The 14,361-nt window shown below is 46.8% G+C and overlaps 1 protein-coding gene across 1 annotated transcript in view; it reads left to right on the top strand.

The window, feature by feature from the left end:
* GPCPD1 (glycerophosphocholine phosphodiesterase 1) overlaps positions 1–14,361 on the top strand; it is a 941,421-nt gene that overhangs the window by 301,046 nt on the left and 626,014 nt on the right. The gene's annotated exons all lie outside the window — the stretch shown is intronic.

Genomic DNA, 14,361 nt, shown 5'->3' with positions numbered 1-14,361 from the left:
GTCAGCGGAGTCTTTGTCCTCTTTATCCTCTGTAAGGACAATTTGTGCCCCCGAAGATTTATTTTTATTCCACAGACTTTGAGGTGTGGGTTGGTTTTTGTGGAATAAGGGCTGTTTCCTTTTGTTTGCGGTTTGCTTAGTCGTGCCTCTTTTACGTTTTTCCCTTCCCAGTTTGTTACTACTAGAATCAGTGATGTCCAGATTAATGACATCATCCTGCGAGGCAGTTATAATTGTAGGAACACTCTCTGTCTAGAGGGATACTGGAGATGTCACTGTTAGTATTGGCTTTGGCGTTACTGCCACTGATGTTATAGAGGCGGAATCTTGTGCTATATAGGTGACAATATTTTCATCATCCAAAATAGTGGGCACGTCAACAAAGGGATGTGAAGGTTTTACCACAATTATTTCTGGGTTTATATGTGCGTCTCCGTTGTCACAGCTTGCACTACTTGAAAAAGGCATTTTATTGTTGATGGGAAAGGAACCCATAGAAAACCTTCTCTCAGTCTCCACTATTTCATTAAAAGCGGAGTCTATCATTGACTCAAAAGAAGTAATAAGGGAGACAGATGTGTCAGCAACCTTGTTTTCGACATCAGTATTATTGCTGTCACCCATTTTATGTTCCAGAGTAAGTGCTCACCTTAGATACAGAGAATAGAGGGGTGGCCCGCCCGTCCACTGCAGTCCACTGACGGCCACAGACGGCCCGCCCTTTGCCCGGGCTTCGCCCCGGGCGCTCCCCGCGCGCGACTCGCGGGGCGAGAGGCGTTGCACTCCTTTTACGCGCCTCCGGGCGCTCTGCTGGCGTCACGGCCGCCGGGGCACCTGGGAATTGTAGTTCCCTGCCCGCTCGGCGCCGTCGATCAAGGTGTGGGTGTTCGTTGCGCCGTTTCCCTCACGGCGGTGCTGATGCACAGTTCTGGCAGCCCAAAGGAGGTAAGTTCGAAAAGCCGTTTCCCTTACGGCGCTGCTGTCTGCCTCAGGAAGCGAGATTCTAGTTCTGCGTCTCCTTATGAACGTGATCGTAGGTCCGCCCTAAAGGGAGGGAGTCTAGGAGGTTGAGCGCACGCCCATGGAAAGAGGTGGGGTCTCGGGGAGAAGGGAAGTCGCACAAGTTTGTCGTTTCGTAAAGCAGCGACCACTGAGTACCTCTTTGGTCAGCACTTGGATGAAGCTTTGCAAACCATAAAGAAGGACACCGAGACAGCACGATCGTTGGGAAATCTGCAATTCCGTAAGTCGTCCTTTTGTGGTGCAAAAGGACGAGGCAATTTCTCCAAAAGAGGAGGATACTCTCAGCAACGTTCATATAACACACAAGGTAACCAAAGATACCAACCGTACACACAACAGACGTTCGGTCAGAGAGGAAACAATTATTCGCAGACAAGAAGAAAGTCTTCTTATTGAGGGCGAGACACCAACAAAAGCAAGTGAGACGGACAACCTGCCACCACCTCAACCCATTCCAAACTTAAAAATTGGAGGAAGAACATCCCACTTCTTATCAAATTGGTCCAAAATAACTACTGACAGATGGGTCCTTGACGTTGCAGCCAGGGGCCACGTTCTGGAATTTGTCAAAGCCCCTCCAAATTCTCCCCAAAAAGGTCCTTCGCCAGCTCATCTCAAGGAGCTGTTCCCCCAAATATATGTCATGATTCGGAAAGGAGCGATCGGAAAAGTACCTCGATTGCAAAGAGGTTTTATTTCGAGATTTTTCCTGATACGCAAGAAGTGAGGGGAGTGGCGTCCCATCCTCGACCTGCGTGCCCTCAACAAATACCAAAAAAAAATTATCCTTCCGGATGTTAACACTTAAAGAAATCCTCCAGTTCCTCTCGGAAGGGGATCACATGGCAACCCTCGACCTTCAGGATGCCTACTTCCATGTGCCCATCCTTCCCAGGCACAGGAAATTCTAAAGGTTCAGAGTCGCTGGCAGGGACTTTCAGTTCAAAGTTCTCCCATTTGGAATATGTTCAGCACCTCGAGTTTTCACAAAGAATTAGCTCCTTTAGCAGCTAATCTTCGTTTGGAAGGCATTCAGGTTTACCCATACTTGGACGACTGCCTTATCAAGGCCAATTCTATAGACACAGCAAAAGCGCACGTTCAAAGGTGCCTGTCGCTATTTCAGAACCTGGGTTTCTCAGTCTATTTCGAAAAATCTCATCTAACCCCGTCTCAGAGGAAGTCTTTCTTGGGAGCGACATTGGACACGCAACTCGCTCAAGTTTTCGTTTCAAAAGAAAGGCAGATAAAGATTCAGAGGATGGCTTCCATACTACTGAAAAAAAAGTGCGTTCTGTTCGCAGATTCAAATCTTTCCTAGGGATGATCTCCTCATGCATCCCTCTCATTCCCAACTGTTGTCTCAAAATGAGGCCCTTGCAAGAAGAGCTCAGTCTCCAATGGGTGCAGGTGGTAGGATCATTCGAAGACATGGTCAGCATAACTCCTCCGATGAGGAACACTATTCAATGGCGGATGCAAAGAAGCAACTTGAAGGTGGGATGTGCATTCCTGACGGAGGTGCCCAGATTTATCGTTACCACGGATGCTTCTCTGGAGAGATGAGACGCACACCTCCAGGGAATGACAGTCAACGGAAAATGGAGCATTCAACAGAAATGTAGCACATAAATCTCCTGGAGCTACGAGCCATCTTTCTAGCTCTGAAGTCTTTTCGAACGATCGAGGGTTCCACGGTTCTAATTCGAACAGACAATACAACCAGTATGCATTACCTAAACAAACAGGGAGGTACAAGGTCGTCCCTACTATCTCGTCAAGTGCAAGAGATTTGGAATTGGGCCCTAGATCACGAGATCAGTCTTTCAGCTGTCCACGTTCCAGGGGCCTCCAACGTGCTAGCGGACTCCCTCAGCAGGTCTGCTGTATCCATTCACAAATGGGAGGTCCATCAGCCGACCCTGGATCGAGTTTTTCGAGAGTGGGGTCACCCCGACCTGGATTTATTTGCAATGAATCCGAATTGGAAATGCCCACGCTTTGCAAGCTGGATTCCCCACAAGAACTCATGCGGGGATGCGCTTTCGATGAACTGGTTTCAGATATGTATAGGCCTTTCCACCAATTCCTTTGGTCCCCAAGGTCATCCGGAAGATGAAGAGACAACCATGTCGCCTAATCCTCATTGCTCCCAGGTGGCCTCGACAATATTGGTTCACCGAGCTTCTCCTCCTCTCTGAGTGCAATCCCATTCAGTTGCCACAATTACCGAATCTCCTGACGACTCAAGGAGGTCAAGTTTGCCATCTGGACCCAGCTTCCTTGAAATTAGCAGCTTGGCTCTTCAACACAATGAGTTTGCCCATTTAGACATCCCTGCAGATTGTCAAGAAGTTCTGGCCAATGCTAGAGCGACGGCCACGATTAAGATCTACAAACTCAAATGGAAACAATTTTGTGCCTGGTGTCACTCTGCCGATCTGCCTCCCATTCATGCTAAACCAGAACAGATCTTGCCTTTCTTTCTTCATCTGGCTAGTTCGGGCTTATCACATTCAACTCTGAAGGTATTTTTGGCAGCTATTTCCAGATTCCGACAGGACGGATCTACTTCTCTTTATTCATCAAGGATAATTCAGCAATTTTTTAAGGGGCTATTCCGTATGTTTCCTCCAATTCGACGGCCACCTCCCATCTTTGTACTTGAACGTGGTGCTCGCTCAACTCATGCGTCACCCTTTTGAACCCATTCATAATATTGATCTCCAGTTCCTTTCATGGAAAGTCTCTTTGCTCTTAGCATTGACGTCAGCAAGAAGAGTCAGTGACATTCAAGCATTCACATCGAAATCTCCTTTCTTGCAATTTACTTCAGATTCAGAGGTTCTGTGTACTAATCCAAGGTACATGCCCAAAGTTCCATCTGACTTTCATCTTAATGAGCCGGTAATTCTCAAAAGATTCTTTCCAAATCCACAATCAGTGGCTGAAAGGGCCTTGCACTTATTAGACATCGGGAGATGTTTCAAATTCTACCTTCAACGAACTGCCACAATTCGTAAAACAGACCAACTGTTTGTGGCCTACGGAAAATTGCGCCAGGGATGCGCTGTATCCAAACAGACTATAGTCCGGTGGGTCTCCTCAGCAATTGGAGACTGTCATCAAGCAGGAAGACCTCTACTGTCTTTACCAAGGGCGCATTCTACAAGAGCGGTCTCCTCTTCTACCGCTCTCTTTGCTGGTGTGCCTCTTCATCAGATCTGCAGAGCTGCAACTTGGTCCAGCAGGCATACCGTTACCAAACATTACTGTTTGGACTCTGCAAGTGATGCAGATGCTTCGGTGGGAAGAGCAGTTCTTTGCAATCTTTTCAAATAAGGTGAGCCTCTGTTCTCCCTCCTCTATGCTCTTTTTAGACACTTATAACATGTTATTCTATTTGGTTATTATGCATGTATACTGTGATACAAGCAGCGTCTAAGGAGCATGATTTTTTTTGGTAGTGCTATCTACTCTGATTCAGGCATGTGAATCTTTGAAAGACACCCCAATACTGGAGAACAATAGGTTCGAGGCATGTGGGCTGCTGAATTCATATCTGTGCATAGATCGCCGCCTAGTGTTGGGTCCGGATGATTGCACATTGTTGTCCTGGAAGAGTCTTCGAAGTATCACGAGATAGGTGGCTCCTCCACTGGACTACAGTGCGCATGGGCATCCTCTCCATTCCCAGATTGTTTTTTCCGCCATTGGGTGAGGATGTATTTTTGTTAACTCAAGTTCGGAATCAATAGAAAACTTTATATTTGGCCAAAAGGCCTTTAGGTATCGTCGGTATTGTCTTTGCGAAGGGTGCCGAGTACTCGTTCCAGCTCCATTCTCGAGCCGGACGTCAAAAAGAGCCGCGTGGCTATTCAGCACCAAAGGCCCGGTCGACGCCATAGGCCTTATCGGCGATAGATGATGGAATGGAGCCCATTCAAGAGATGTCCCGTTTGCAACTCCAAGTATCCTCACATCGATGTCCACCCGGTGTGCAACAAGTGCCTGTCTCCGGATCACGATGAAGCCAGCTGTATGGCTTGTTCTCTGTTCCGGTCCAAGAAAACACTTCGCCTTCGACGCGCAGCGCGGAAGGAAGCCCAGCAGACAGCGCCTGACCCGGTGAACATCTTCGATGCTGAGGAAGATGAGGGGGTCGAGCAGGAGGTTCAAAAGAACCAGTCAGATCCTGCATCAGAGCTTGACTCCAGTTATGACGCAGAGGATGAGGAGATGGTCGAACATGAAGACGTCGTCGATGAGGTTGGAGACGATGATGAGGCCTTTGGGGCCGTAGAAGATAGCTCGAGCGAGGAGCTAGGCCCAATCCTTGGTATGGGGGCCGAGACTGAAACACTCAATAAGGCTCAGGTCGAGGGATCGCCACAAGGCCTTACCCAAGATCAAGCGCATAGTTCTACAGCCTCGCTTCCCGGCCCGGCTACGAACAATTCAAAGGAGCCATCGGTTGATCGATCGAAACCGAAACAGAAAAAATCGGTAACCACAAAACCAAAAGCATCGGAATCTAAACCGAAACCAAAAGTACAACTTACTTTGATCGGATCGAAGGCTTCTGAACCATCGGCTCCGACGAAACAAAAGAGTGCTATCGACCCGGAGAGGTCGCTAAAGGGTGTCGAGCCGAAGGCCGGAGCACCGAAGAAAAAGGTCAAGGACATCGACCCGAAGAAGTCGGCGCCGAAGACCGTAGACACAAACAGGGGACTCGAAACACAGAACGTTATCGATCCTAAGCGTCGACTCGACAAAGCAAAGGTCAGCAAAGACCTCGAGCCCAAAACAAACAGTGGCTCTAGGGACCCCGTCGAGTCGACCCAGCCATCCACCTATTTTTCAAAGCAGGTGTCTGACTCGCTGCAGCGCATTAAGGAGAAAGCTATAGCTGTTGGACCGAAGGCCACTCCACCCCCTATGACAGTCAGCAAGACTCCGAAGGCGTCGACACCAATTAAGTTTATATTGCCGCCGCCAGTGACACCTAAGGCTTTCGCCCCAAAGACGGGCATTGAAGCGGCCAAGAAGGTGTCCATGGGGCAAAAGCCTACAACTACTGAAGAGGCCACAAAGCATCGACAGCCTCTGCAGGAAGATCAGTCGAGGCAATTCATCGACGCTGAGACTGGTATACTTTCCATTTACAAGCGAAAGATCGTCCCAGAACAGCCTATGGAGTCGTATAAAATTTCATTAAAGAAAAAAAGGGATTCTGCAAAATCACCTCTTCTTTTTGAACCTCTACAACAATATGGACAAGAACCTGCTCCTTTTTCACCCACACATTCAGATGTGGATGTAGGGGATAATGACAATGAGGATTACAATTATCCTATAGACACTGATCCAGAAGACCACACTGAACCCTGGGCAGACACTGTTGACCCAGGAGAGCCACAAAATGCCCCTGACAGTCATATCTATGCTGTTAAAACCTCACCTATAGAAGACACAGCTGCGTTTAACGCACTTATTGAGAGGGCAGCAAAAAATCACGATGTCCAACTCCATGCTGACCCTATTGAAGAGTATTTTTTATTTGACACCTTCTCAACCTCAGAGAGAACCGTCAAGACTCTACCCATGCTAAAAGGTGTCCTGAAACACGCTGGAGACTTCTTTAAGGAGACCACAAGGGCAAGAGTGGTAAACCCCAGGATTGAAATAAAATACAAACCAGCACCTGTGGACCCTACATATATATGGGGACAGTTGCCATTGGACTCTCTAGTTGTTTCAAATGCTCGTAAAAGAGTGAACTCGCAGACCACGGGTGATGCTCCTCCCCCTGACAAGGAATCTAAAGTGCTAGAAGCCTCAGGGAAAAGGGTGGCAGCTCAAGCGGCCATAGTCTGGCTAATCTCCAACACACAGGCACTCTTAGCTAGATACGACAGGGCTCATTATGATACACTTGAGACCCTGTTACAACACTTGCCAGATGAGTGCAAGGAGGCAGCAGAAATGCTTATACAAGAAGGGAAACTTATATCCAACGCATCTATTAAGTGTGCGCTAGACGCAGCAGACACTGCAGTCAGGGCGATTAATACAAGCGTTATGTTACGAAGACACGCCTGGCTGAGAATCTCCGGCTTCTAGCCTGAGATACAAACCACCATACTCAATCAGCCAGTTAACCCTGATTACTTATTTGGCCCAGAAGTGGACACCACCTTAGAAAAAATTAAAAAGGACACAGACTGCAAAGTCTATGGGGGCTCTACAGTCGCAGCAGTTCAGGGGTGGTTCTTTTCGTCGCTCCAACAATAGAGGAGCTTCCAGAGGCCAGGTGTCCCAGCAGACACAATACAGTAAAGGAGGCGCACAGACCACCTACAACAAGAACAATAGGGGTGGCTATCATGGAAACAGCACCAAGGGCAGAGGTCGTGGAAACAACAACTCCCGATCCTCCGCCACTAACAAACAGTGACGTCTTGTCACTACCCCCGACCATATAACACCGGTCGGGGGAGACTACAACAGTTCCTGCCGGTCTGGAAATCCATCACTACAGACAGGTGGGTGAGGCAGCTTATCCAGTACTGTTATTGTCTGGAGTTAACATCCACTCCACCCAACATACCCCCAAGACACCGTCCTATGTCCGCAGAGCATATACTGTTATTGCAGCAAGAGGTAGTCGGCATGCTGCAAAAAGGAGCCATAGAGCTCGTGCCTGTAGAACAAAGAGGTACAGGGGTGTACTTGCTGTACTTCTTGATCCCAAAAATGGACGGGTCCCTTGGACCCATACTGGACCTCAGGCCCCTAAACCAATGCATCTTGTCAGAACATTTTCACATGCTCACACTGCAGCAGGTTCTACTGTTACTCAGTCAGGGAGATTTCCTCGCAACACTACATCTAAAAGATGCATATTTCCATATACTGGTACACTAATCACACAGAAAATATCTCAGATTTACCATTCAGGATCAGCATTATCAGTTCAAAGTCCTCCCTTTCAAAGTAACAACAGCACCCAGGGTGTTTACCAAGTGCCTAGCGACAGTGGCTGCACACCTACGGAGACAGAACATTCATGTCTACCCTTATCTGGACGACTGGCTTATCCAAGCAAAGTCGGCCCAACAATGTGCCACCCACATGTCCCACACCATTCACCTTCTTCACAGTCTGGGGTTTTCACTGAATTATCCAAAGTCCCACCTTCAACCTGCCCACGTATGGCAGTTCTTGGGCGCGACAATAGACACTCTGGCAGCCAAAGCACAGCCAAATTCAGTGAGGATCAACAGCATGCATTTGCTGATAACAGAAATTCAAACCACAACACTTGCTTCCAGCACGAGTGTTCATGCAGTTAATAGGCATGATGGCCTCCTGCATCTTTTTAGTCCCGCACGCGAGACTACACATGCGTCCGCTTCAGGAGTGCTTAGCACGTCAGTGGAATCAGGCTCACGGACAGTTGAAAGACCTAGTGTTGGTGACCGGTCGCACATACAGCTCTCTGCATTGGTGGAACCCACAAAATCTTTGCAGGGGCCAACCGTTCCAAGAGCCTGTACCACAGATAATACTGACGACGGACGCATCTCTCCAGGGATGGGGAGCTTATGTACTCCACTACACAGTGCAGGGACTATGGACAACACAGCGAAAAAGATGCACATCAACCTTCTGGAACTGATGGCAATCTTCATGGCAATAAAAGCATTCAAAGTACATTTGTGCAACAAAGTAGTGTTGATCCGGACGGACAACATGACTGCCATGTACTACATACAGAAGCAGGGAGGTACACACTCTCCACAGTTGTCTCATCTGGCTCAGAGCATGTGGAAGTGGGCCATTCAGAGAAACCTCTTCCTCATGGCAGAACACCTCCCAGGCAAGGACAATCAGATGGCGGACCTGCTCAGCAGGCACAGCCACCAAATGCACGAGTGGAAGATACATCCATCAGTACTCCAACCGTACTTCCAGCAGTGGGGTCATCCAGAGATAGACCTATTCGCCACAAGGGAAAACGCAAAATGCCAAAGCTTTGTCGCCAGGTTCCCACATCCACAGTCGCAGGGAAATGCGATATGGATGAACTGGTCAGGCATATTTGCGTACGCTTTTCCCCCAGCACCCCTAATACCGCTAGTGGCACGCAAACTAAGGCAACACTTGATGACTCTCATCCTGGTTGCTCCAACGTGGGCACGCCAACCATGGTACACCACGTTTCTAGAACTCTCCGTGGTAGCTCATCAAAGGCTACAACTCACACCCAGACTTTTGACGCAGAACCATGGCGACATTCAGCATCCAGATCCGCAACAGCTCAACCTGGCGATCTGGCTCCTGAGGTTTTAGAATTTGGCTACCTCAACCTGCCTCCTGACTGTATGGATATCCTAAAGGAGGCAAGGAGGCTCACAACTAGAGCATGTTATGCTGCGAAATGGAATCGTTTTGTCATTTATTGTACCAATAACTACATTAATCCGCTAGATGCATCTGCTCACAACATCATCTGTTATCTATTACATCTATACAGATGCAATCTGGCCTACGCTTCCATACGTATACATTTATCCGCAATAGCAGCTTATCTCCAAAACAGGCAACATCTCTCACTTTTCAGAGTGCCTGCCATCAAAGCTTTTCTGGAAGGACTCAAACGAGTTATTCCTCCCAGACACCCACCAGCACCTGTATGGAACCTGAATGTGGTCCTTACCAGACTGATGGGTCCACCTTTTGAGCCTCTACACTCATGCGAGATACAATTCTTAACGTGGAAAGTGGCTTTCCTAATAGCAATCACATCGCTACGACGAGTTAGTGAACTTCAAGCACTAACTATCCAAGAGCCATTCATACAGATTCACTCCAACAGGTTGGTACTATGCACTAACCCCAAGTTTCTGCCTAAGGTGGTTTCACAGTTCCATATGAATCAAACTATAGAACTGCCAGTGTTCTTCCAGAATCCAGATTCAGTGGCAGAGAGAGTGCTCCACACACTAGATGTCAAGAGAGCTCTCATGTACTACATAGATAGGACAAAAGATTTCAGGAAGACAAAACAACTGTTTGTTGCCTTTTCACCACAACACAAAGGCAACCCCATTTCAAAAGCAGGTATAGCCAGATGGATCGTTAAGTGCATACAGATTTGCTACCAAAAGGCTAAGCGCACATTAACGATCATTAACGATTCCCCCAAGAGCCCACTCAACACAAAAGTTAGGGGCATCCATGGCTTTCCTGGGAAACATTCCTTTAGAGGAAATCTGTAGAGCAGCCACATGGTCTACCATACACACATTTACCAAACACTACTGCGTAGATGTGCACTCCAAACAGCAGGCAGCTGTAGGACAGGCTGTTCTAAAAACACTTTTTCAGACTGCTGCAGCTGGCACAGGCAGCCGCCGCTAATAGAGGGACTGCTATATATTCTGTGCACATATATGAATTCAGCAGCCCACATGCCTCAAACCGAATATGCTACTTACCAGTATGCATCTGTTGTTGGCATGTAGGGCTGCTGACATTCATATCGCCTGCCCTCCTCCCCGGCGCCTGTAGCGGCTGCAGCACTCAGAATTACTCTTAGCATGGTCATCACTTACTGTATCTACTCCATCTCTGCCACAATGGCAAAAACAATCTGACAATGGCGTGGATGCCCATGCGCACTGTAGTCCAGGGGAGGAGCCACCTATCTCGTGATACTTCGAAGACTTCCAGGACAACAATGTGCAATCATCCGGACCCAACACCAGGCGGCGATCTATGCACATATAGGAATGTCAGCAGCCCTACATGCCAAGAACAGATGCATACTGGTAAGTAGCATATTCGTTACTCACCTGTAATCTGTGGTTCTCCAGTATTGGTGTATTTCATAGATTTACATGAACCCGGCCACCTCCCCTCAGAGGCTCCTTCAGGTTATTATATTGGTTTCACTCCTTTGCGAGAAAGTCTGAGCCTCTGGGTAGAACATTCTGATGGGTGCTGTCGCCTGATTGGCTGCAGTTTGGTTTATACAAAATGACTTGGCTAGTCATGAGTGTGGAAGTTTTTTTGCACTGTAGCTTAGGGCTACTTTACTTCCTGATTTGTTATTACCAAGGTTTTGGTTTTTCCATAGGCATATTATTGCTTTTTTATGTACCGTGGGACTCCCACTCCGACGACTGGGAATGATTCAGGCATGTGTACTGGAGAACCACAGATTACAGGTGAGTAACTATTGTTCATCTCTCTCAAAGCCGAACATGTTCCAGGTTTGCACAACACGGTGGCAGATGCTCTCAGCAGAGCTACACACCATTGCTACGAATGGGAACTCAATCAATTTCAGTTGAGGAGAGTGTTTGCTCTATGGGGGAAACCAGCTCTGAACCGGTTTGCCACGAACAACAATACCAAATGCCGATTCTATGGCAGCAGGTACCCTCTTTCGGGATCTCAGGGCAATGCCCTTTTGATGCGATGGTCGGGGATCTATGCCTACGCTTTTCCCCCCCTCCCATTGACTCCCAGAGTTTTAACCAAAATGAAACTGGAGGGGTGTCGCCTCATTCTAATCGCACCCAGGTGGCCCAGACAACACTGGTTTCCAGAACTCCTTCACCTCTCAGAGGCGAGACCTATTTGTCTGCAGTTGTCTCCCCCTCTTCTGTCCACAGACAGCAGCGAAGTACAACATACGATTCCGGAATCACTACATTTGCATGCCTGGCTCTTGAATTCCTGGAGTTCAAGGACATGAGTATTTCTCAGGAGTATAGACATCCTCTCAAAATCCAGAGCGGAAAGCCCCAATAAAGCGTACAAGTTTAAGTGGAAAAGATTCTGTGTCTGGTGCCATCAAAATAATCTTCATCCATTTCAGGTATCCTCTCAACCGATTTTACCATATCTTCTTTCTTTGGCAAAATCAGGATTAGCTTTCTCTTCGGTTAAAGTGCATCTAGCCTCCATCTCTCGCTATAGAAGAGCTTCGAGTGACACTTCTCTGTATGCATCAAGTCTTGTCAAACAGTTCATGAAAGGACTATTCTGTGTTTTACCACCAGTGCGGGCACCTCCCCCCCGGAATGGAACCTAAATGAAGTTCTCGCATAGTTTATGAAAAGGCCCTATGAACCGATTCATAAGGCTGATTTGAAATACCTCGCATGGAAAGTCGCCCTTCTTCTGGCCCTTACTTCTGCCAGGAGGGTGAGCGAGATCCAGGCTTTCATGATCAAGAAACCTTTCTTGATTTTGAAGGACAATGCTGTGATTTTATGTACTAATCCCATGTTTATTCATAAAGTGCCTTAGTTTCACCTCAATGAGTCGGTCGATCTTACTTTCCGCAACCTTCAACTCCTGCGGAACTGGAGCTGCATATACTTGATGTCAAACTCTGTATTAAATTTTATCTCCAAAGAACTAAGGACGTTCTAAAAACTGATCAACTGTTTGTTGCTTATGGCCAAGGCAGACAAGGTACTGCTATAACAAAAGCCACTATTGCAAGATGGATTTCTGCCGCAATCCAATTCTGTCATACCAATGCTAACAAGCCTCTGAAGAGAATGGTAAACACTCACTCTACTAGAGCGGTAGCAACTTCAACAGCCTTATTCGCAGGGGTGACTTTGTAAAAGATTTGCCGTGCTGCAACTTGGAGTACCACGCACACTTTCACGCAGCACTATTGCCTGGAATCTGCACAGGATGCTGATGCAGCAGTGGGCCAGGCAGTACTTTGCCATCTATTTCATTATGGGAAGCCTCTTTCTAATCTTTAGGAAGAGTCGTTTGTGTCTCTCCATGATAATTGCAGATATTCTACTTTGTAAGGATAAGTTTATATGCACAGCCGAATCTTAGATCTGACAATAAAGGACTTGCCCGGATCCCTAAAATCCAGCAGGCCAGATTGGGAGGTAGATGCCTTTCCTACCAAACATCCAAGCTTTGGAATGAACTACCCATTTTGGCTCCTGAAGTCTTTAAATTTGCACCTCACAGGGTTGCATAGACAATTTAAACAAGCACATAGATCAACTGCACAAGCATGTTATGCGGTTAAATCGAAAAGATTTATACATTACTGTTTAATCAAACAAGTACCTTTTTCATTTGCAACAAGCAGGCATTGTGATACCTTTATCAGTTTACATTTATCAGCTCTTGCTGCTTACATGCAAAACATACAGCATATGCCGCTCTTTAAAACTCCCGTAATCAAGGCATTTATGGAAGGACTAAAGTAATTCAACCTTCCACCCCACCAGCACCAGTCTGGAACCTCAGTTTTTCTCACTAGGCTTATGGGACCACCCTTTGAACCACTACTGATTTACAGTTCCTCACATGTATGGTAGGGTTTCTGGTAGTTATCACAACTCTAAGGAGCATAGGTCTACATCAAGCGCTCACATTAGAAGATCCCTTCTTACAAATCTATACATCTAAATGAGTACATCGTACTTGTAGGAAGCTGGCTCTTTTATAAAGTATACCAAAAAGAGGTATACTGTGTAAAGTCCAGGTATTCACTTATACTTTGACAGGGGCATGCACTAGCAATCCCAAATTGCTCTTCCAGAGGGTAGTGTAGTTGAGCAGCCTTAACCTTATCAGAGAGGAGTGTTGGACATCTGCAATACACAGCCAATAAATGTTGCTCATGACTCAGTAAGGAGAGCGACACAAATTTATAAAAATTACGTATCTTTATAGACGTTTTGGCACCATGGTAATCAAAACCAAGTGTGTAGTTTTGAGATCTAAATACTTTTAAGTTTCGAAAGTCGGCACAATGCAATTGTCAAAGGCAGCAATGTTATCGTATGGAGGAAAAACATTTACTGCATACAGGTACTTCACAGCGACTTACGGGGCCAATGTCCAGGACTTCAGGTAGGTATGGGCCAAGGTCCAATGCAGCTCACCAACAAGTCACCTCAGGTGGCACCGGGGTGGCCGGGTGCAAAGGGGCTTTTCAGCATCAGATACCCAATGTAATCCTATGGGAAAGGACTTTGCACACCTTGTGTGTGTTATTCAAGTTACTTGATAGGTGGTTGGTACTAATTGGTAAATCCTCCTGAGTAAGAGGACGAGTTAAATGCTTGATTTGCGTTACTCCCTAGACTGGAGGATGTCTCCAATTGCACTCCTTGAGTTTTCAATAATGTAATCACTCTTCAAAAAGTTATTATGTCACATAATTTTTTATTCGTCATTCATCATCTGTATCGTATCACTTGCATCAATGATATAACTTAATATTCCAATAATTCATGCTTTAATTTCTCTTGCCCAATGCATTTCTGGCCA

This window comes from Lissotriton vulgaris, chromosome 6 (genome assembly GCF_964263255.1).
Source record: "Lissotriton vulgaris chromosome 6, aLisVul1.2, whole genome shotgun sequence".
Taxonomy (NCBI): Eukaryota; Metazoa; Chordata; class Amphibia; order Caudata; family Salamandridae; genus Lissotriton; species Lissotriton vulgaris.
The sequence above is the reverse complement of the archived record's forward strand: the minus strand, read 5'-3'. Positions and strand labels throughout refer to the sequence as shown.